Raw genomic sequence first — 26,083 nt, forward strand, 5'->3', positions numbered from 1 at the left:
ATAGACAGTCAGTCAGTCAGCCAGTCTCTCCGTCAGTCTGATAGTCAGTCAGTCAGTCAGCTAGTCTCTCCGTCAGTTTGATAGACAGTTAGTCTGATAGTTAGTCAGTCAGTCAGCCATTCTCTCAGTCAGTCTGATAGTCAGTCTGATAGTCAGTCAGCCAGTCAACCAGTCTCTCCGTCAGTCTGATAGACAGTCAGTCAGCTAGTCTCTCAGTTAGTCTGATAGTCAGTCAGTCAGTCAGCCAGTCTCTCAGTCAGTCTGATAGACAGTCAGTCAGTCAGCCAGTCTCTCAGTCAGTCTGATAGATAGCCAGTCAGTCAGCCAGTCTCTCAATTAGTCTGACAGTTAGTCAGTCAGTCAGCCAGTCTCTCCGTCAGTCTGATAGACAATCAGTCTCATAGACAGTCAGTCAGTCAGCCAGTCTCTCCGTCAGTCTGGTAGACAGTCAGTCAGCCAGTCTCTCAGTTAGTATGATAGTCAGTCAGGCAGTCTGTCAGCCAGTCTCTCAGTCAGTCTGATAGACAGTCAGTCAGTCAGCCAGTCTCTCAATTTGTCTGATAGTCAGTCAGTCAGTCAGCCAGTCTCTCGGTCAGTCTGATAGACAGTCAGTCAGTCAGCCAGTCTCTCAGTCAGTCTGATAAACAGTCAGTCAGCCAGTCAGTCTCTCAGTCAGTCTGATAGTCAGTCAGTCAGTCAGCCAGTCTCTCAGTCAGTCTGATAGACAGTCAGTCTGATAGTCAGTCAGTCAGTCCGCCAGTCTCTCAGTCAGTTAATCTCTCGGTCAGTCAGTCAATCTCAGTCAATCAGTCAGTCTCTCAGTCAGTCAGTCAGACCCTGTCTTTCAGTCTCTCCGTCAGTCAGAAAGTTAGTATCTCAGTTTCTCGATCAGTCAGTAAGTTAGTATCTCAGTCTCTCGATCAGTCAGAAAGTTAGTATCTCAGTTTCTCGATCAGTCAGAAAGTTAGTATCTCAGTCTCTCGATCAGTCAGTAAGTTAGTATCTCAGTCTCTCGATCAGTCAGAAAGTTAGTATCTCAGTCTCTCGATCAGTCAGAAAGTTAGTATCTCAGTCTCTCGATCAGTCAGAAAGTTAGTATCTCAGTCACTCGATCAGTCAGAAAGTTAGTATCTCAGTCTCTCGATCAGTCAGAAAGTTAGTATCTCAGTCTCTCGATCAGTCAGAAAGTTAGTATCTCAGTCTCTCGATCAGTCAGAAAGTTAGTATCTCATTTTCTCGATCAGTCGGTCAGTCAGTCTCTCGGTTAGTCCGTCTCGCAATCAGTCAGTCTATCAGAAAGACAGTCAGTCAGTCAGTCAGTCAATCTCATTCTCAGTCCGTCAGTCTCTCAATCATCATCACATTGTGTTTACATTTACCATAGTTTGACACCCAACACCCGATGTATTTTTCGTGCTGGGGTGTCGTTAAACATTCATTCATTCATTCATTCAGTCTCTCAATCAGTTAGTCAGTCAGTCTCTCAGTCAGCCCCACTGTCAGTCAGTCAGTATGTCCCACTGTCAGTCAGTCAGTATGTCCCACAGTCAGTCTGTCAGTCAGTCAGTCTCTTAATTAATCAGTCGCTCATCAGTCGTCAGTGAGTGTGTTAGTACGTCTCTCCTACGTCAAATCTCTGTCAGTCCCTGTCTTTCAGTCTCTCATTCAGTCAAAAAGTTAGTATCTCACTGTCAGTTAGTCTCCCAGTCTGTCTCTCAGTCAGTCAGTAAGTATATCAGTTAGTCCGTCTCTCAGTTTGTCTCTAAGTCAGTCGCTCAGTCAGTCGGTAAGCAGGTCAGTTAGTCAGTGTCTCAGTTAGTCCGTCTCTCAGTCAGTCTCTCATTCAGCCAGTCAATCACTCAGTCTCCCAGACAGTCATTCAGTCTCTCAGCCAGTCACGCAGTCAGTTATTCACCCTCGCGATTAGTCACACAGTCAGTCAAATCTCACAGTCAGACCCCTGTCTTTCAGTCTCTCCGTCAGTCAGAAAGTTAGTATCTCAGTCTCTCGATCAGTCAGAAAGTTAGTATCTCAGCTTCTCGATCAGTCAGAAAGTTAGTATCTCAGTTTCTCGATCAGTCAGAAAGTTAGTATCTCAGTCTCTCGATCAGTCAGAAAGTTAGTATCTCAGCTTCTCGATCAGTCAGAAAGTTAGTATCTCAGTTTCTCGATCAGTCAGAAAGTTAGTATCTCAGTCTCTCGATCAGTCAGTAAGTTAGTATCTCAGTCTCTCCGTCAGTCAGAAAGTTAGTATCTCAGTCTCTCGATCAGTCAGAAAGTTAGTATCTCAGTCTCTCGATCAGTCAAAGTTAGTATCTCAGCTTCTCGATCAGTCAGAAAGTTAGTATCTCAGTTTCTCGATCAGTCAGAAAGTTAGTATCTCAGTCTCTCGATCAGTCAGAAAGTTAGTATCTCAGCTTCTCGATCAGTCAGAAAGTTAGTATCTCAGTTTCTCGATCAGTCAGTAAGTTAGTATCTCAGTTTCTCGATCAGTCAGTAAGTTAGTATCTCAGCTTCTCGATCAGTCAGAAAGTTAGTATCTCAGTTTCTCGATCAGTCAGAAAGTTAGTATCTCAGTCTCTCGATCAGTCAGAAAGTTAGTATCTCAGTTTCTCGATCAGTCAGAAAGTTAGTATCTCAGTTTCTCGATCAGTCAGAAAGTTAGTATCTCAGTTTCTCGATCAGTCAGAAAGTTAGTATCTCAGTTTCTCGATCAGTCAGAAAGTTAGTATCTCAGTCTCTCGATCAGTCAGTAAGTTAGTATCTCAGTCACTCGATCAGTCAGTAAGTTAGTATCTCAGTCACTCGATCAGTCAGTAAGTTAGTATCTCAGTCTCTCGATCAGTCAGTAAGTTAGTATCTCAGTCACTCGATCAGTCAGTAAGTTAGTATCTCAGTCTCTCGATCAGTCAGTAAGTTAGTATCTCAGTCACTCGATCAGTCAGTAAGTTAGTATCTCAGTCTCTCGATCAGTCAGTAAGTTAGTATCTCAGTTTCTCGATCAGTCAGAAAGTTAGTATCTCAGTTTCTCGATCAGTCAGAAAGTTAGTATATCAGTCTCTCGATCAGTCAGTAAGTCAGTCCGTCTCTCAATCAGTCAGTCTCTCGGTTAGCCCGTCTCACAATCAGTCTCAGTCAGTTAGTTAATATAGCTGTCTGTCAGTCTCAGGCAGTTAATCTCTCTGTCAGTCTCAGTCAGTTAGTCAGTATATATGTCTGTCAAGTCTCAGCCAGTTAGTCAGTATATCTGTCTGTCAGTCTCAGTCAGTTAGTCAGTACATCTGTCTGTCAGTCTCAGTCAGTTAGTCAGTATCTCTGTCTGTCAGCCTCAGTCAGTTAGTCAGTATATATGTCTGTATGTCAGTCTCAGTCAGTTAGTCAATATATATATATATGTCTGTCAGTCTCAGTCAGTTAGTCAGTATATCTGTATGTCAGTTTCAGTCAGTTAGTCAGTATATCTGTCTGTCAGTCTCAGTCAGTTAGTCTGTATATCAATATGTCTGTCTCAATCAGTTAGATAGTATATCTGACTGTGAGTCTCAGCCAGTTAGTCAGTATATCTGTATATCAGTCTCAGTCAGTTAGTCAGTATATCTGTATGTCAGTCTCAGTCAGTTAGTCAGTATCTCTGTCTATCAGCCTCAGTCATTTAGTCAGTATCTCTGTATGACAGACTCAGTCAGTTAGTCAGTATATATGTCTGTCTGTCAGTCTCAGTCAGTTAGTCAATATATCTGTCTGTCAGTCTTTGTCAGTTAGTCAGTATATCTGTCTGTCAGTCTCAGTCAGTTAGTCAGTATATTTGTCTGTCAGTCTCAGTCAGTTAGTCAGTATATCTGTATGTCAGTCTCAGTCAGTTAGTCAGTCTATCAGTAGGTCTGTCTCAATCAGTTAGTATCTCTGTATGTGAGTCTCAGTCAGTTAGTCAGTATACCTGTATGTCAGTCTCAGTCAGTCAGTCTGTATATCAGTATGTCTGTCTCAATCAGTTAGTCAGTATATCTGTCTGTCCGTCTCTGTCAGTTAGTCAGTATCTCTGTCTATCAGTCTCAGTCATTTAGTCAGTCTCTGTATGACAGACTCAGTCAGTTAGTCAGTATATATGTCTGTCTGTCAGTCTCAGTCAGTTAGTCAGTATATCTGTCTATCAGTCTAAGTCAGTTAGTCAGTATATCTGTATGTCAGTCCCAGTCAGTTAGTCAGTATATCTGTCTGTCAGTCTCAGTCAGTTAGTCAGTATATCTGTCTGTCAGTCGCAGTCGGTTAGTCAGTATATCTGTCTGTCAAGTCTCAGTCAGTTAGTCAGTATATATGTCTGTCAAGTCTCAGTCAGTTAGTCAATCTGTCAGTATGACAGTCTCAGTCAGTTAGTATATCTGTATGACAGTCTCAATCAGTTAGTCAGTATCTCTTTCTGTCAGTCTCAGTCAGTTAGTCAATATATATGTCTGTCAGTCTCAGTCAGTTAGTCAGTATATATGTCTGTATGTCAGTCTCAGTCAGTTAGTCAGTATCTCTGTCTATCAGTCTCAGTCAGTTAGTCGGTATCTCTGTCTATCAGTCTTAGTCAGTTAGTCAGTATATATGTATGTCAGTCTCAGTCAGTTAGTCAGTATATCTGTCTATCAGTCTCAATCAGCTAGTATCTCTGTCTGTCACTCAGTCAGGTAGTTTCTCTGTCAGGCAATCAGTCAGTCATTGAGTCAGCCAGACAGTGATTTATTCATTTAATCAGTCAGTCAGTAGCTCAGCCAATTAGTTGGTCAGTCAGTCAGTCAGCCAGTCAGTATCGCAGTTAGTCAACCAATCAGTCTCTCAATGAGTCAGTCAGTCAGTTAGTCAGTTAATATCTGAATCAGTTAGTCATTCAGTCAGACGGGCTGTGTCCATAGGCATTGAACTCCGAGTTAGTGTGTGTGTGTGTGGGGGGGGGGGGGGAGGTAATGTTATTTGAGTTTGTATGACTTTAAAACAAAATAATTTAATATGAGTTATACATTATTCATTACATAGCTATTTTCCCTTTGGAGTCATGGGATGAAATATATTTCATATTGAAATAACTTTATTGTGACACTTAACACACATTCATAATAAACTGGTTTTGTGCACATTTTCAGTGTTTTGTGTTGAGGTCCTTTCCTTTGATTCAGTTTTTAAAAGTTTCACAGTTTCTATTATGTATCACACGATAATAGTATGATTATTTTGCTTCTAAGTTTCCATCATTAATATGAACTTTTTAAATATCATTTGGCAACTCTCTTTTCGTGAAAGATACAATTGATATTTTCTGCTAGCTCGATAAGTTGGTTTAATAAGAAAATGTTAACACTTTTACTTGTACCAATTGGTTTCTATGCTGGAATTTAATATTGTACCTGAAAGCAATTAATTGTCATGGAAACTTCAACTTCAAACGATTCCTCCAATTTGATAGTGAATATGAAATCCTGTTTAGTCAGGAAATGTCCCTGATCGTCCACCTGGATAAAGTCTCTGAATGCTGCATTAGGTTGCTTTATAACATTCAGCGCCAGGTATATGCTAAGACTCAACATGAAACTCGAAGAAATGAATTTTTGAGAGAGACAAGTAAAGACAAGGGAAGACAGAGAGAGAGAGAGGGAGAGAGAGAGAGTGAGAGAGAGAGAGAGAGAGAGAGAGAGAGAGAGAGAGAGAGAGAGAGACAGAGACAGACAGACAGACAGACAGACAGACAGAGACAGACAGACATACATACATACATAGAAAGACAGACATACAGACAGGCAGGGAGATAAGGAAGGGAGAGAAAAGAAGAGTGCAGGTTTTTAAAATACACTTAATCGGAATGGCAGAGAGAGAGAGAGAGAGAGAGAGAGAGAGAGAGAGAGAGAGAGAGAGAGAGAGAGAGAGAGAGACAGACAGACAGAGAGACAGAGAGAGACAGACAGACAGACAGACAGACAGAGACAGACATACAGACAGGCAGGGAGAGAAAAGAAGAGTGCAGGTTTTTATAATACACTTAATCGGAATGGCAGAGAGAGAGAGAGAGAGAGAGAGAGAGAGAGAGAGGGGGGGTGGGTATTACCATAGTGTTTTTCGGTATCGTCAATAACATATATTAGGAATACAAATTGTATTATGCGAGCCTCTGGCTTAATACAACTTGTTTTTGTAAACTGTACACGCAACTTTAATTCCAGTCCGCCATTACTAGATATTCAAATGACGTAAGAATATGTGGCGCGGTGTCTTTTTGAATGGACATGACGTCAAACTCGAATGACGTCATTTTGGATGTCCTTACATCAAAATAAACTAGAGTGTAACGTTTTTGTGTTGTTGTTTTCTGAACGCTGGACAGCTTTCAGTGTAAAACTGTTATTGAAATGTTTTTTGTTTGATGAATATGAGGGCATACATCAGTTATGGAGTGTCACCTTAGTACGTTTGCTTAAAGTGCTGTTCCAGATGTATGATGTATTGAGCTATATCAATCAAGATATTATTTAATATGATTAGAAAATTATTTTTAAAAATTTTTAAAAATTATATACCGGTATATTTTCCATTTAAAAATATTCCCCTGAAAAACAGAACCAGCTGAATTCGTTTCGGGAATTTCCGTAAGATTTGATCCGTGACGTCATGAAGGGAACTCCTTTCGATAGTTAGCGCCATTGTTCATTGCTTCTTTTGTGTTTATTATGGTTAAACGGCGTGTTGGTGGCGGCTGTAGCAATACAAAAGCCGATAAATTTAGTCTTCACGCATTTCCTAGTAATGTTGCTGTGAGAAAGCTGTGTGTGAATTTGATTAAAACAACGTGGAAATACTGGACAGGAAGAAAATGCCGGAGACCGTTGCAACAGCAGACACTTTAGTTTCGATTCATCCGAACTGGCTTGTCGGCTTAAGCGAGATATGGGAATACCATGTGTTATGGCTTTTGAAAAAAGATGCCGTACCAACAATTTTTCTGCGACACAAAACAAATGACAACAAGCCGACGCCATCCACGCCGAAACGACCTTGGGGTGCTTATCGTCAATGTCCCAAATTGCGTTATGCTTTCAACTCCGGTCAGTTTGTTTTCTCATGCACGGTTCGTGCAATCATCGAGATCCGATTTGTTGTCGTTTGCATCTCGTTCGTTTGTGAGATTTTTCTTTACAGTTCGAGAACATTAAAACAATAAAGTACAGACAAGTAAGTATCTATAGCCTAGTCCGTCCCATCCTACAAAAATGTAGGGGTTTTTTTGTAAAAAAAGAAAAGAAAATACATTAAATTAATTTTACTATACCTTCCCACAGAGAAAACCTTTTTTCATACTGTGGAATGTGCTATAAGTTATTTATTTCTGAGCAGACTGTTTTCACAACTGCACACAAAAAATAGTATTGTTTTGTTATTTCCAAAACACTTACTTTTTTTTTTTACGTCAAACTAAACTGAAATTATTCACACAAAAAAACATCTTCATAGATGGATGGGACGGACTAAAAGTCGTTTTTGTTTATTTTTTTAAATTAAAATAAGTTATTTATTTCTGAGCAGACTGTTTTCACAACTGCACACAAAAAAATAGTATTGTTTTGTTATTTCCAAAACACTTTTACTTTTTTTTTTTACGTCAAACTAAACATAAATTATTCACAAAAACCCCCATCTTCATAGAGGGATGGGACGGACTAAAAGTCGTTTTTGTTTATTTCTTAAAATTACCGATATCGGGTCCACTTGACTCGTAGAATTCAAGAGTTATTTATCGTCTTTTCTACTACATCACAAGTATTAGAATATACAGTGTAGCAAAATAATTCGCACGAAAATCTAAAGAACAAAACAAGAATAAAAGTTGTAAATTAGTGGTAAGCTGTCTCCACGACCATTTTCATCATCATCTGTCAGGCCGGTGGTTCGTCGGAAGATGTTCCAGGTTCACACTGATACGGCATTATTTGTTGTGTTGCACAAATATTAGTCCAGTCGTCATTACTACACTATTCATCATCGAAAGAAGAATCGCATGATCAATGAGCTTGGCAGTCGCTGTCGGTCCCACTTTCGCTTGCGCTGGCAGTCATCTCGTGGTAGGTTTCAGTGAAGCGCGTTCCCTTCGTGACGTCACGGCTATTTACAGGCAAATGTTTTTACCGAGAATTTTACTCGGTCGTTTCCGGCAGTGTTCTACGGGAGTGATGTTTTAATACTTTTATGGGGCATTTTCGTAATTATTGATTTACATATCGGTGTAAAATATTATTGCAATGAATTAAGAAAGCATTTAATTATGGAATTTGAAATTTTAGTGTATGGTCTGGCACAGCACTTTAAATGTCAATAAACCGTGACCTCGTTTAATTTACATCTAATTTGCAAAGTTTTCAAATTCTTATAGTATGTAGTCTGAAAAATATCACACACTTTGATTGCACTGAAAATGTAAGATATTATATGATAGAGTCAGACAAAGAGAGGGAGGAAGGCTGAGAAAAGAGAGATACACAGTCTTGGATGCAATCACGATATTGTTGAAACGTCATTTTGTCACGCCTTGTACTAAGATATAATTTTTTTAATGTTTGAGATTTACTTGTATTGTACATGTTATGTGTGATGTTCCAATGATCACTCATACTCGAACATCGGTTTGACTCCAATATTATTTTCATTATTTTTAAATTATATAGAGAATGAATTTATTATAAATGGATGTACAGACATGTTATTTAAAGATGTGAGTCTTTTTTGTTGTTGTATGCAGACGATATGGTTATTTTTTCAAATAGTATAGAAGGATTGCAACAGATGTTAGATGTACTATATAGTTATAATGAAAAATGGGGACTAACAGTGAATATATTAAAGACAAAAATTATTGTATTTCAGAATGGTGATAAAGTAAAGGATGAGGAAAAATGGTTATACAATGGTGTATTGGTTGATGTTGTAGACCAGTTTATCTATCTTGGTATCTTACTGAATTATAACAATAAATTCACACCTGCTATTAAATGTATATCTGAACAAGGTAGAAAAGCCTCCTTTTCTATGAAGAAAAACATTAAGACATTGTTTTTGAATTACAACACAGTAGTATCATTGTTTGATACATATGTATCTAGTATATTATTTTATGGCTGTGAAATATGGGGATTACAGAATGCAGAGGCTATTGAAAAAAAATACATTTAGACTTCTTTAAAAATGTGCTTAAAGTTAAAGGATCTACAACAAATATTATGATATATTTTGAATTGGGGAGATATCCATTGTTGTATGAACGTAATTATCGTATGGTAAAATATTGGTTAAAACTGCTTTCTTAAAAAAAAACCCTGTATTTTGCATACAATGTATTTTGAGATGAAAGCTACTTGTTTGGGAAAAAAAATTGGATCACATATATTAGAAAACTATTATATGAATTAGGACTTGGATATATATGGAAAAATCAGGAATATCTAGCAAAACATAATAAGTATTGTTTGACAATAATTAGGCAAAGGATATTTGATCAAGCAAAACAGAATCTTTTCCACCAGTTGAATACATCTAGTAAATGTTCCACACTGTATATATATATTTGGTATATAATTTAAATATGCAGTACTACTTGATTACATCAATACCTGTTGAGTATAAAGTATGTATTACTAAACTAAGACTGTCTGCACATAACTTAGCAATTGAAACTGGCAGATATAAAAATGTTAATAGGTCTGACAGAATCTGTATACTATGTAATAGTGGTGATGTAGAAGATGAATATCATTTTGTACTATGTTGTTCTGTATTTAAAGATATAAGGAAAAGACGCTATTATTGGACTAGACCTTCAATGTTTAAGTTTATACAATTACTTAGTTGTTCAGATGTAAACATTCTACACAATCTAGGAAAGTATCTGGTGAATGCTTTTAACTATAGAAATTCTATAATTGTTTAATTGTTTTCCATGCTGCTATGTGTTTGTTTATGTTCTCCAGTAGCCATTTGTCATTGTCATGACTGTATCATTTTATATGTTTATGTTTGTACCAATACGCTATTGCGAGCTTACGGTAATAAAGAATTGAATTGACTCTACCGATGTGACGACTAATTATAAAAAAATCGACTGTGTTCAAAAATGTTAATCCTAATTGTTCCTGCTTACTCATCCAGTTAAAATGATGGAATTGGAGTAAATATGTTGGGAGTAGCGTAGGCGTACGGTCTCCCATTTTTGCAGCGGGCAGGCTGGATTTTGCCCGAATTAAACGAAAATGCCCGAATCTGGATAACAACATTTTTCATATTAGCATTACTGTCAAATGGTTATATAGGGTTGTAAACAAATCACTACGCATGTTTACATGAATAACTAGTAATGCGAGTAGAATTATGGAAATACATGGTTAAAAGGCTTCAGGTTAGCACATTTTGCCGGAACCCAAACAAAAATGCATGCTTGAGGCTAGGTTGTTGCAATAGTTGCAGGGTTGTTACAACGTAGTACAAGCAATGCAAGCTATTTGCAAGCTAACATTTAGCTCGCGTAAGGTAGCCAGTTATTCTGCAAGCTTGCCACATGCATGTTTTCATTTGTGTAAGCAAGCGCAAGCTTGCTGCATGCATATATTCAACTGTGCAAGCTTTCCCCAAGCATGTTTTCACTTTTGCAAGCTTGCTGCATGCATATCTTCTTATGCATATCTATGTGAAAACGTGGTGACGGCCATGAGAGCATTGTTTGAACAAAGTTTGCTTTGAAACCTGGCTAGTAGAACTTAAGAAGAAATTTTAAAAATTTCCGTCGATTAGAGGCCAGGGCGGCCAGCTTGGATTTTGAATCAGCCTGAAAAAATAACAAAACTTGGTCAGGGCCATGAGCGGATCATTGGGAATACTTATGGTTGAAATTTGCATGGTGGAACTTGAAAAAAAGTAAAAAATGTCTCGGTTATTCAGAGGCCAGGGTGGCCACCTTGAAATCTTTATCGGCCTGAAAAATAACAACATTAATTCAGGGCTCTGAGAGAATCATTTGGACCAAGTTTGGTTGAATCCTGCTTGGTGGAACAGAAGAAAAAAGAAAACAAGAAGAAACAAACAAATGACTTTAAATTTTGAATCTCCAGACAGTGGAGGAATATAACCTAAAAGAAGAAGAAGAATATATGATCTGTATGGAATATGTCTATCATACAGGAAAACTAATTTTGTATGCACCTTTTTCTTTTTTTTAACAGTTCATGTTTTTCACTTTAAAACTGATCAGTTGTTTTTTTGTAGAATTAGACAAGATGCAAAATGGCCGCTGCTGATGATGGCACAAGCTTGCAAGTAGCTCGTCGCAAGCTTCCTAGAAGGTCCACGCAAGCTTGCGGGAAGCTGGACGCAAGCGAGCGGGAAGCTAATCGCAAGCGTGCGGGAAGCTCGTCGCTAGCGTGCGAGAAGTTCGTCGCAAGCGTGCGGTTAGGTCGTCGCAAGCTTGCGGGAAGCTCGTCGCAAGCATGTGTGAATCTCGTCGCAAGCGTGCGGCTAACTAATCGCATGCTTGCAGGAAGCTCGTCGCAAATGACTTTGCATTGTGAATCTCCAGACAGTGGAGGAATATAACCTAAAAGAAGAAGAAGAATATATGATCTGTATGGAATATGTCTATCATACAGGAAAACTAATTGTGTATGAATTTGACTACATGTAGCACCTATTTTTTTTTTAACAGTTCATGTTTTTCACTTTAAAACTGATCATTGTTGTTTTTTGTAGAATTAGACAAGATGCAAAATGGCCGCTGCTGATGATGGCACAAGGTTGCAAGTAGCTCGTCGCAAGCATGCTGGAAGCTCGTCGCAAGCTTCCTGGAAGGTCGACGCAAGCTTGCGGGAAGCTGGACGCAAGCGAGCGGGAAGCTAATCGCAAGCGTGCGGGAACCTCGTCGCTAGCGTGCGAGAAGCTCGTCGCAAGCGTGCAGTTAGGTCGTCGCAAGCTTGCGGGAAGCTCGTCGCAAGCATGTGTAAATCTCGTCGCACGCGTGCGGTTAACTAATCGCAAGCTTGTGGGAAGCTTGTCGCAAGGTTGTAAAAAGGTTCCAAATACTAGCTTAAATTGGACAAGCGTGCGGGTAGCTCGTCGCATGCTTGCAGGGAGCTCGTCGCAAGCTTGCGTGAAGCTGGTCGCAAGCATGCGGGAAGCTCGTCGCAAGCATGCAGGAAGCTCGTCGCAAGCATGCGGGAAGCTCGTCGCAAGCTTGCGGGAAGCTGTTAAAGAGCTGGTCGCAGGCATGCAATAAGCTAGTCGCATGGTTGTAAAAAGGTTCCAAATACTAGCTCAAAACGCGGTAGTTACTACTTTGTAAGATATACTTGTCCAACTTTGTCGTAAGGTAGTTACCAGCTATGTAAAACGTTTGCAGTTTTGTGTTTGGGAATATCTCTATCGTTTTTGCCCGAATTTGAGGATTTGCTCCACACTTATTGGGTGTGGTGTTTGTTACATAAAAACCCTAGCAATATCTAGAGTTCTTATACTCTTAATCGATTGTATAATCGTAATTTGATCGCTTGTGGAAACCGATTATAGCCGATGATCGATAATGAAATTTCAACCGATCCCCAAGAGTAATAGTCTGTGAGTCAGACCCACTAAATGTGACTTATTGGTGCCATCTGGGGGAAGTAAACTTACTGGTATTTTTCATGAAGCTGAACATTTCAGTGATACATTCTGATATGATGGGCATTTGAGAAGGGCCATTTTGACCCAAATTTTCAAGGTCAAGTAAAGGTCACCATTTGTGAATACATTAATTTATGCTCTTAATCACACATAACTTATATTGTACTATTTTAGAGATATGTATATTACACATATATTAGTACTGCTGTAGCATTTTTAATTTCAGGGGCGAATCAAGAATTTATGTCCAAGGGGTGATTTTAGGGGTGGCACGTGGGTGGGGTTTTTTTTATTTTGGTAACAATTACCTAAATGTTAAAATATTTTTACAATAAAAGAAGGTGCATTCATGCTGTCAAATATCTAAATCTGTACCCATTATTATCCAGTAAGTGTATCGGGATTACAACTGCATGCAAAATAAAGTTCACACTTGTTTCTTACTAAACGACTGGCAAAGGTGGCTAAATGCTTCTTAAAAACCATTTTTGTGGCATGTTTCATAAGAAATCGCGACTTAAGTTTAACAGTGTTTGGGTAAGGTAATTTGGGATCATTTAAGGTCATTTGGGGTCAAAAAAGGAAATATTGAGGCTAGGTTTTTTTTAATGTTTTACTTATGGTGTCTCATAATTAGTAAAACTATAATAGATCATTATATATTAGAATTTATATATCCTCGAAGGATGGTGAAACGTCCTATTAACGGGGAAATGGCTACAACGCACACGCATTGTAATCGCACGATCAATTTGATTATTTGATCTATTACCTTATTCAATTAACTACAAATATCAATTAATAAAATGTTTATAACCTTACAAGTGTATTCCGTCGATAGATAAAACACATGCCACAGTTGAATGTGGCATTCCAAGGTCTGGCTCGGAAAGCGTCCTATAGGTAAGATGGGCTTCCATAATTCGTTTTTGTGGAAAGAATACGTACGTCACGTGACCTGACCCAAAGATGAAAGCAGACGCGACAGCGACAGGATTCTTTCGTGTTGACTAGTGCTGATTATTTAGATGCAGGTAGGTATCAATATAGCATATGATTTTAATCGATGCTATTATTTAAAATAACGATCGTGTATAATGCATTTTGTATAAAAATAACTTTTTCCCTGTTTTTTCCTCATTTTTTTTTCTTTATCGGTAGCAAGTACTTCCTGGTTCAGAATTATTGTGTTGTCAAAGTTCACGCGCGCGCAGTTTCGTAATAAACAAGCCGTACGTAAAATAGGATGCTTCGTGACTTTAGCGATATATATATATATATATATATATATATATATATATATATATATATATATTTCAGAGATGGAGTAATCGTAATCAGTAATCGTAATCGATTGTAATCGATTTCATGTTTTCATGTAATCGCAATAGTAATCGATTACATTGCTAATGTAATCGTAATCAGCGATTACTTTCATGATTACTCATAATTATTTACTAAACTTAGGTGTGTTTAGCATCAACTCCAGTATAGTTAGAAGCAGTACTAGTCAGTCAATGGAACTGATGTCCCATTTTCTTCTACTCTCATAGTAGAGCTATTATTTGCCTTGACAAACAGGGAATCATAACGTCTGGATTATCAAATGAATGTTACCCAGGGGATGAAGACACAAAGTCACATAATGGTATCTATCGTGTTTACGTTTACTATAAAACCACTTGAATGAATACAGTGTTCTAGTTAGCAATATATAAAAGGGCGCTGCACCATGCTCCAGTTTTGTGTCCTAATTCATTGCCGTAAAAATATGAATGGCGCAGGGGATAATTAAATCCTTTCTGGCCTCACAAATTGTCCCATGCCGTTGCTGGGACTCAAGCCTATGGCACCGAATCGCCCGCAAATTGTAGACTAACCACGATGCGTTCTGAGCTATCCAGACATCAACAAAAAGGATGCTGGTCCATCTCAAAGAAGCAGAAATCGGGCTTGCATGGAACGGTTCCGTTATATGATTCGACCTGCAGCTGATGTTACATTTTTCGCAAATGGAACTCTGCAGTGAGCTAGAAATGTTGAAAGAACAAGCTGACTGAAAATGTCTTAATTCATCTTTCACAAACGGAACTCTTCAGCGAGTTAGAAATGACGAAACACTAAGATCACTTTATAATATATCCTACTATATCTTTCACAGATGGAACTCTACAGTGATCTAGAAATGACGAAACACTAAGATCACTTTATAATATATCCTACTATATCTTTCACAGATACAACTCTACAGTGATCTAGAAATGACGAAACACTAAGATCACTTTATAATATATCCTACTGTATCTTTCACAAATGGAACTCTACAGTGATCTAGAAATGATGAAATAGCAAGCTAACAGAAAGTAAATCTTACAACATCGTTCTCTAACGGAACTCTGCAGTGAGCTAGAAATGATATAAAATAGATCTTACTGATTGAAAATAGATTTTACAACATATTTCACACATGGAACTCTTCTATAGTGACCTAGAAATGATGAAAGAACAAACTGACTGAAAACACATCTATTTTACTTTCACAAACATTCACATATCTTTCACAAACGGAACTCTGCAGTGAGTCAGAAATGATGAAACACTAAGATGACTTTATCCTACTATATCTTTTATAAACTGAACTCCACAATAACTTAAAAATGTCGAAAGAACAAGATGACTGAAAATAGATCTTACAATATATTCCACAAATGTAATTCTGCAGTGGTCTAGAAATGATGAAAGATCAAGTTAACTGAAAAAGAATCTTACAACATTTTTCTCAAGTGGAACTCTGCAGTGAGCTAGAAATAATTGAAAATGGATTTTACTGTCTGAAAATAGATTTTAAAGGTAGTATTAAACCAAATAACTTCCGGCTGGGTCTATGTTCGAGGTGCACCGAACTTTTGATAGAGAGGTGAACACCACAAACCCTGTGATTGGTGATAAATGTGAGTGTGTTGGTTGTAAAAACAAAAGTGTTATCTGGTAAAAAATGTATGCAATTTTATTTCATCTAGTACCACTGTGGCAAGTAGCCTTGTGTTTGAAACATGTATGGGATGCCTGTAGAAAAATTACTCGAATTTTGTACGGAACTAGGGTAGTCATAGACGCTACCCGTTATCTCAGAAATGAGCAGCTTGATCCCCATTTTTTCAAATTCACTTTAAGGGTGAGGGGTGGTAGTATTTATATCCGTGGCGTTTATGTCGATTGATACGTTGCAGATAGGAGTTTTAGCCACATATGTTACTATTGTCGACTATGGGATTTTATTTGGTAGTATAAACCCTAAAACATATTTCATACATGGAACGCTATAGTGACCTAGAAATGATAAAAGAACAAGCTGACTGAAAATAGATCTTACTATAGCTTCCACAAACGGAACTCTACAGTGATCTAGCAATGATGAAAGAACAAGATGACTGAAAATAGATCTTACTATATCTTTCACAAACAGAACTCTGCAGTGACCTAGAAATGACGAAAGAACGAGCTGAATAAAAACATATCTTACTCTATCTTTCACAAATGGAACTCTGCAGAACGGGCTGACTGAAAATAAGTCTCACTAAATCTTTCACAAACGCATTTCGCAAACTCTACAGACAGGTACAAATGATGAAAGAACAAGCAGACTAAAAATATGTCTCAATTCATCTTTCACAAACTGAACTCTTCAGTGAGTTAGAAATGACGAAACACTAAGATGACTGAAAATATATTCCACTATATCTTTCACAAATGGAACTCTGCAGTCCACTAGAATTGTTAAAATTTGTTTTGTTTACCAAAACCACTAGATCACATTGATTCATTAATCATCAGCTATTGGATGTCATACATTTGGTAATTCTGATATATAGTTTTAAGAGGAGACCCGCTACATGTTTTCATTAGTAGCGAGGATTTTTTTATATGCACCATGCTGCAGACAGGATAGCACATACCAACATCTTTAATTATCCAGTCGTGGTCCACTGGCTGGAACGAGAAATAGCCCAATGATGAAATAACAAGCTTACTGAAAATAGATCTTAAAACATCTTTCACAAACGAAACTCTGCTGTGAGATATAAATGATAAAAGAACAAACCGATTGAAAATAAATTTAACAACATATTTCAAAGGAAGTCTTTGTTATAATAATCGATACAAACTAACACTATTTATTACCATGTGAATTTTCACCAGGAATGAGAGTATTAAAGTACCCCATTAAAAACATATTTTAATTAAATATTTGCAAGGGAATAGTGTTTAATAATATATTAATATATCCGATAGTTACCTTTTTTTTAAAAACGCAACCCGTTTTTAATAGTATTTTTTTGTGCGTGAAACGTCTCGATGAAAAACAGTTGCCAGATACCAACTGGGCTATTTTTTGCCTATGACATGCAAAAATGGGTTATGACAGAGGAGGCCTCAGATTACAGTTATCTTCCCATTTGGTTGTCTAAAATCCCGAAATTTGACCGCGCAAGTAGTCTGCTGTTTGACTGTGATTATTTCATGGCAGACAGCTATGAAGTGGCAACTATTTGACTGAAGTGACAGGGGAGATCATGTAGTTTGTAAACATGTGTAACTTGTTGACATTGAAGACTTGTTTGTGGTAATTCCGGCCCATGCAAAAGTAGTGCTTTTTGTGTACTCCGGCCTGGTTTAGAGGGTGTGTTTGTTTACACCAATATGCTGGGAGAAAGAGCTGGACAACAGGGTTGTCCTTTTCAAGGTATGTGTCCCCCAGGCGGGCAAAGGTGCATACAAAAATCCACGGGCTTGCCGATATTAATAAAAATGTTATAGCTACTAAAGCTATATAGAAACATATAGCGAAATTAATTGTGGTCTGAGGCCAGGAGCCCAGCACTAGTCGAGAATCTTACAAAATGGCGCAACCAAGTGGTGTTGGTGAAGACGGCTCCTTTTCTGACTGTTTCTTGGACTTCTGCTTCACGTCAAGCAATTAAAATAGTGATGGAAAATGGGGTAGATTTTGTTTTTATTTGCATAAAGCACTTGCTTGATGCACGGTCGGTCTAGGGTCGATCCCAGTCGGTGGCCCAGTGGGTTATTTTTCGTTCTAGCCAGTGCACCACGATGGTGGGATGGTGCATATAAAAGATCCCTTGCTACTAATGGGAAAATGTAGCGGGTTTCCTCTCCATGTCTATGTGTAAAAATTACCAAATGTTTGACATCCAGTAGCTGATGATTAATAAATCAATGTGCTCTAGTGGTGTTGTTAACTAAAACATATTTTTGTTTATTTGTATACCACTAGTATATAACAAGGGTGCAGTTTTATGTTGTGGTGATGTCAATACAGCTTCCACATATATCTGCTGTAGTTTCTAGCGAGCATACTGCTAAGACACATTGTACCTGTACACACACTTACACATATATGATATATAACTACACTCATGAATTATGCATAATATATTAATTTTTAAAACATTTTTTGCGATTAATTTCATTTTAAATACAACTATCAGGGCATAAGTTTACTGAAAGCAACCAGTACTTTACCAATCGGTGTCACTGACTGCAATGAACAAATTAAAAAAAAAAAAAACATATCAAACTGAAAATATGAACTACAAATTTTTTTTATTCCCAAATCAAAATCGTATCTATGCACAAGACAGAGTCAAAAGGAACTTACGCAAAGTCGCGATTGCTTCCATGATCAACTGTCAGGTGCTTGTCCTAGGAGGACCGCCATTGCCCTGATGCGCGGTCGGTGTGATCGATCCCCGTCAGTGCGCTCATTGGACTATTTCTCGTTCCAGCCAGTGCACCACGACTGGTATATCAAAGGCCGTGGTATGTGCTATTCTGTTTGTGGCAAAGTGCATATAAATGATCCTTTGCTACTCATGGAGAAATGTAGCGGGTTACCTTCTCCAAAACTATGTCAAAATTACCAAATGTTTGACATCCAATAGCCGATGATTAACAAATCAATGTGCTATAGTTGTGTCGTTATACAAAAGAAACTTTATTCAGTTTTGGTCTGGACTATAGCTTTATTTTTGTTTCATTTTGAATAAATGTCATACGTGTAACTCTTGTGTGTGTATTTCTAATGAGACGTTTTACTCTTGATGGCAGAGTGGGGCGGGACGTAGCCCAGAGGTAAAGCGCTCGCTTTATGCGCAGTCGGTATGGGATCGATCCCCATCAGTGGACTCACTGGACTATTTCTCGTTCCAGCCAGTGCAACACAACTGGTGGTGCTATCCTGTCTGTGTGATGGTGCATAAAACAGATACCTTGCTACTAATGGAAAAATGTAGCGGGTTTCCTCTCCAAGACTATATGTCAAAATGAGAATTGACTATATGTCAAAATGAGAATTGACTATACGTCAAAATGAGAATTGAACATATGCAACAATGAGAATTGATTTAATGTAAATAACCTTTACCTCTAATCGTGGTGTATACTAAGCGCCATTCTTTCCCCGAGTAGGCTTTGCTTTGGTATGTTTTAGTCTGAAAATAATATATGTAAATAATTATCACATGAACAATAGTGTACACTCATTATGAGATAGCTATTATGAGAATGATGTACTTATAACCTGCATGACAATAGTGTACACTCACTATGAAATAGCTATTACGAGAATGATGTACTTATAACCTGCATGACAATAGTGTACACTAACTATGAGATAGCTATTACGAGAATGATGTACTTGTAACCTGGATCACGATACGTAGCATAATGTATTATTACCCATATGGTTAAAAATATATTGGTACATATCAAGTGATACGTCTCACTTGGCGTTGACGTCATCGACTGGCGCACTACAAGCTTACAGGAACGTCGACCAAACGAGTTGAATGATATAAATTAAGATCGATTATGTGTAATAAATAGGATATTAAACTCGCTACCAATTCGTGTCATGTTTATGTCCCTCGTGAAATAATGTCCATTGTCATTCGCTAAAGCTCGTGACAATTGATATTTTTTCACGCGGGACATAAACATGATACGAAATGAAAGCTAGTTTAATATCTTATAAATATTATTACCAGTAGCGCCAACAATATTTCGAGGAAAGTAAAAAGTAAAGTTTGTTTTATTTAACGACGCCACTAGAGAACATTGATTTTTTATCTTATCGTCGGCTATTGGACGTCAAACATATGGTCATTCTGACACTGTTTTTTAGTGGAAACTCGTCGCCACATAGGCTACTCTTTTACGACAGGCAGCAAGGGACTGTTTGTGCTATCCCACAGGCAGGATAGCACAAACCATGGCCTTTGTTGAACCAGTTATGTATCACTGGTCGGTGCAAGTGGTTTACACCTACCCACTGAGCCTTGCAGAGCACTCATTCAGGGTTTGGAGTCGGTATCTGGATTAAAAATCCCATGCCTCGACTGGGATCCGAACCCAGTACCTACCAGCCTATAGACCGATTTACTTTCATTCACACGGGATAGAATGACTAACAGTATATAGTGTCACTCACTACATAATATTCAATATAGAACTTTCATTTTTTCAATGTTATCAAGTGCCTTAAAAGTTTTTTTATTTTGGGGAGTATTATATTAAAAAAGGGTTTAGATTTTTTTTAATGCATTAAAAAAAAATTAAATACAAAGACGGGATAGAATGACGAACAGTATATAGGACGTTAACAGAAATAACTTTCTAAAATTTACCTTCATCCACACGGGATAGAATGACGAACAGTATATAGTGTCAATTCCTACATAATTTTCCATATGTAAAGTCCACCCTTTCAATGTTATCAAGTGTCTTAAAAGGGTTTAGATATTTTGGGGACAAATAAAACAAAAAATACATTAAAAACTTGTTAAAGATATAAAGACGGGATAGAATGACGAACAATGTATAGTGTCACTTAGGGCCTACTAAATAATTTTCCATACATAAAGTTCATTCGTTCAATGTTATATTAAAAGGGTTTTATTTTGGGGAGTTTTGTATTAAAAAGGGGGTTTAGACATTTTTGAGGGGAAATAAATAAAAATTACATTAAAAATATGTTAAACATATCAACACAGGATAGAATAACGAACAGTATATATAGGACGATGACATTATACATTTTATATAATTTACTTTCATTCACACGGGATAGAATGACGAACAGTATATAATGTCATTTACTAAATCATTTCCCATATATATAGGTAGTACAATACCAAATAACTTCCGGCTGGGTCAAAGTTCGAGGTGCACCCAACTTTTGATAGAGAAGTGAACACCACAAGTCCTGTGATTGGTTATAAATGTGAGTGTGTTGGTTGTAAAAATATAATAGTTTCATCTGGGTAAAATAAATGTGCAATTTTATTTCATCTAGTACCAATGTGTCAAGTAGCCTTGTGCTTGAAACATGTATGGGGTACCTGTAAAAAAAAGTACTCAAATTTTGTGCGAAACTAGGGTAGTCATAGACGCTACCCATTATCTCAGAAACGAGCAGCTTGACCCCCATTTTTTTCTGATTCACTTTAAGTGTAAGGGGTGGTAGTATTTATATCCGTGGCGTTTATGTCGGTTGATACGTTGCAGGTAGGAGTTTTAGCCGTATATGTTACTATTGTCGTCTATGGGATTTGATTTGGTAGTGTACACCCTATAGCACATATTCAGTGCATAATCAAAAATATTATGATTTTGTCATTTTATTTAATTAAACTATACTGGTTGATTAATTAGCCATCACTCGATCATGCAAGTTCACAATGACCTTGACCTTGACAATAATCTCTGTACATGGCTCTGAATGGAGTTTGAATCAAAGTTAGCACTGAAGAAAAGTTGGTTTTGGCCTATAATTCATACTGTAAAGATTTCAATAATTTCTTTTTACATGGTATTTGACTTGCCATATACAACTGCTCTTAAATATGGTATTATATATAGGCAACCTGAACTAAGATTTTAATAGCAATTTATTTTTATATTAAAAATAGCATGTGCCAATAGTGGGTTAATGTCTTTAGTTTCCATTAACATTGTTAATTTTTTATGTATGAAATTCTGAAAACTCAAATTTGTAAAGAAGTTGATTTTTATTGTCATTTTGACATATTTATAGGGTGCTAAGTTATATTTTAGACAAATTTGTAGTTTTATGCAAAATTTAAAGTAAATTTGAAGAAAAACTTTACCAAAAACATAATTAAATTTGTTGTCACTATTGTGCCTTCTGTTCTTATTTGTACATAACAATAAGGTTGTTAAACATATACTTAGATCTCCAGATCATTTTTGTTTCTTAATAATCACTTAGTTAGCTCTCATGAAAAGCATTTTGAGTTTATACTAGATTCAGAACCAATTTTTTCAGATTTGATTATCTGCCTTGGATTAAGTTGATAATTTATTTTATTGTTAAAGCTGTATTACCTAATGTTACTAGCTAAATAAAATGCTGGATTACAGATTGTAGGAATACATCTAATGTACATATTGTATTCATCCGGATTAGAAAATAATGCAAGAAAATAGATGTTGGGGTAATTTTGTCATTTAAAAATAGTTTTTTTCGGTAATTAATCAAAAATAAATATGTTAAAGCTGCATGATTATTCCAGATATCACAACTATTAAAACCTCCAACTACAGTAGGCTATAAATAAAATATAGTCAGGAATACTGGTGGCTGCCATTGGTTTTGATGGTTCATTATGAAAATCAGCATGGCCGATGGATTTGAAATTCCCACACCTGGTAACTTGAAGACACCCACACCCAGCATACAGGATTTCCTCCCAACACTAATGTTCAGGACATTAAGTCATTACTTCATACAGGTACAGTCATGTTTGTGTTTCCTTCCTCAGACAGTGTATTTTTTTAATACTGATATTTCTTTGATGTGCCTGTTAAGGTCTTCATAATCTAGGGGTCAATCAAGTGCATGTGTTTTAATGGAATTCTTTAAAGGGGTAGAGGTACTCTGACTATCTTTGTTGTCTCTACATATATACCTGAGTACACACACCCAACTGAAAGTAAATATCTTCAGGAGTTTTATTTTAAAACATTTTGTTGTTTAATATGACATATTGCATTTGTACAAAACTATATGCAATATATATGCTTTTTGAGGGGTACATTATATTAGGTTGCACTGTAGAAACAACAGTTTCAGTGAGGTTGTCAGTTTATGTCAGAATACACCAGATCCTGGTTGTCATAAAGACACATAGCTGGATACGTTTTGAAAAATGTATGTTATCAGTATAGGTAGTACAATACCAAATAACTTCCGGCTGGGTCAAAGTTCGAGGTGCACCCAACTTTTGATAGAGAAGTGAACACCACAAGTCCTGTGATTGGTTATAAATGTGAGTGTGTTGGTTGTAAAAAAATAATAGTTTCATCTGGGTAAAATAAATGTGCAATTTTATTTCATCTAGTACCAATGTGTCAAGTAGCCTTGTGCTTGAAACATGTATGGGGTACCTGTAAAAAAAAGTACTCAAATTTTGTGCGAAACTAGGGTAGTCATAGACGCTACCCATTATCTCAGAAACGAGCAGCTTGACCCCCATTTTTTTCTGATTCACTTTAAGTGTAAGGGGTGGTAGTATTTATATCCGTGGCGTTTATGTCGGTTGATACGTTGCAGGTAGGAGTTTTAGCCGTATATGTTACTATTGTCGTCTATGGGATTTGATTTGGTAGTGTACACCCTAAAGTACATTATTTCAATGTTATCAAGTGTCTTAAAATACTTTTATTTTGGGAAGTATTATAATATAAAAGGGGTTTACAATTATTTATTTTTATTTATTGTTTTGGGGGGTGGGGGGAATACATTAAAAATATATTAAACATGTAAACACGGAATAGAATGACGAATAGTATATACAACGATGACAGGACTATTTTTCATAATTTATGTTTATTCACACGGGATAGATTGACCATCAGTATTTAATGTCATTTACTACACCATGTTTAATATATATGGTTCATTCTATCGATGTTATAGACGTCTATGAATTTTGTTAAAGGAATATTATATTAAAAAAAAAAAAAAATGTTGTGTGTGGGGGGGGGGGGATAAAATGCAATAGAAATATGTCAAACATATCATCAGGAGGAAGAATGACGAAGAATATATACAGCGATTACAATAATAAATGTAAAAAAAGCTTACATTCATCCACATGGGATAGAATGAAGAACAGTATATAGTGTCACTTACTATATAATTTTCCATATATAACGTTCATTCTTTCAATGTTAACGATGTATATCAAGTGTATTAAAAGGGATTTATTATGTGGAATAATATATTAGAAAAGGGGTTTAGATGTTGAGGGGGGGGGGGATAAAATTATAAAATACATTTAAAAAAATGTTAAACCTATAAACACGGGATAGAATGACGAACAGTATATACAACGATGATAATAATAATAATAATAATAATAGTTAAAACGTTAAGTTGACAAACAGTATATTATGTCACTTAATCGGCTACCGTCTACACGTGGAGTGAAAGGAACATCGAAACAAGTTGAAAATCCAAGGGGGTGGGAACAAAAAACGTTATGGTAATATCTGTTGATGATGATTCTGATTTTGAACATTTGACACTTAAAACATGTTTAAAAAAAAAAAAAAAAAAATTGGCAATAAAAGGAAAGGAGTAAAAACAGTAAACGAAAACACATACAGCTGTAGTGAAAACGGATTTAGGTTGTATTGAAAAATAGATGGTATGAAAATGTTTTTAATAATATTCTTTTTATTATTATATGGGATATAGTTTGATTTATTTGTATTTCATTTTGGTATGGTCATTTGGTACATATATTTTGTAATTTGTATATATAATTTAGATATTAACTAAGCTTTGACTAAATTATTTAAGAGTTTTATTTTAAGAAGTCCTCAGTGAACTATATTAATTAAAATTACCAAAGTATTTCGTCATACTTGAAGATAGCAAAAGGTGCTTTGAATGCCTCAATTAGTCAAGTAGCCCATGTTAGGCGTTATGGGATTTTGTGAAATTGAACTATTACAATAAGTGTCGAGTATTAATTTTTTAGGGGATGGGTTTTATTGTAAATGCTAAAATTAATCTAATTCTTTACAAATGTATTTGTGTCTTATTGTTGATACGTAATTTTGTGTGTTTTCATTTCTTGTATTGCACTGTACTAAAGTGAAAGTATCACTATTGTAAACAGCTACATTGAAAGAAAGAAATGTTTTATTTAACGACGCACTCAACACATTTTATTTACGGTTATATGGCGTCAGACATATGGTTAAGGACCACACAGATTTTGAGAGGAAACCCGCTGTCGCCACTACATGGTCTACTCTTCCGATTAGCAGCAAGGGATCTTTTATTTGCGCTTCCCACAGGCAGGATAGAACAAACCATGGCCTTTGTTGAACCAGTTATGGATCACTGGTCGGTGCAAGTGGTTTACACCTACCCATTGAGCCTTGCGGAGAATTCACTCAGGGTTTGGAGTCGGTATCTGGATTAAAAATCCCATGCCTCGACTGGGATCCGAACCCAGTGCCTACCGGCCTGTAGACCGATGCCCTACCACGACGTCACCGAGGTCGGTAGCTACATTGAAAGCTATATCATATATATCGAATGTGGGGAACTAATTAACGGTCCGTTGAAAAATTAAGTGGCCCGTTACACAGCAACAGACGACTTCAAATAAATATTTAAATGTTAAAAGAATGAAGAGTATATATATATATATATATATATATATATATATATATATATATATATATATATAATTAAATGTTTAATGATACAGACCAACAACAAACTGGCCAAACCAGAAAAATGAATGAACTAATGGACCCATAATAACATACAAATTCATGAAATATAATTATATATTTTAATTATATTTAAACAATAACAAAATTCAAATTAACAAAACAAACGATAAATGAATGCACAACAACAAACACTAATAAAATGCGATATCTTTATTACAGAAAATACATAAATGAATTTATCTTAAAATGCTCTGCTGATCGATAAATTGTACACAATACATAATTTAATGGTAACAGTATATAATGTATGAAAATTTACATGATTTCATTGTGAAATTATTTTAAGTAATACAAATATTTATTTGATGGGACAGAATCACGATATAGCCTTCACGCTTTTATAACCATATCCAAATGTGTTTTAGGTTTGTAGATTAATTAAAGTTAATGTTCATAATTATAATGTCCATTTTCACGGGCTGAAACTAGGGTCTGCGCCTTTAACCTTGGCTTTCGACCTGTCTGTTTTAAAGAGTTTTAAATGTTTTCACTCACCTCATCAGTTCGTATGTGGCAGGTTTCTTCTTGTCTGTTGTAGTACCAGACCTTGCAGGAATCTGGG

This window comes from Gigantopelta aegis, chromosome 13 (genome assembly GCF_016097555.1).
Source record: "Gigantopelta aegis isolate Gae_Host chromosome 13, Gae_host_genome, whole genome shotgun sequence".
In the NCBI taxonomy this organism is placed as follows: Eukaryota; Metazoa; Mollusca; class Gastropoda; order Neomphalida; family Peltospiridae; genus Gigantopelta; species Gigantopelta aegis.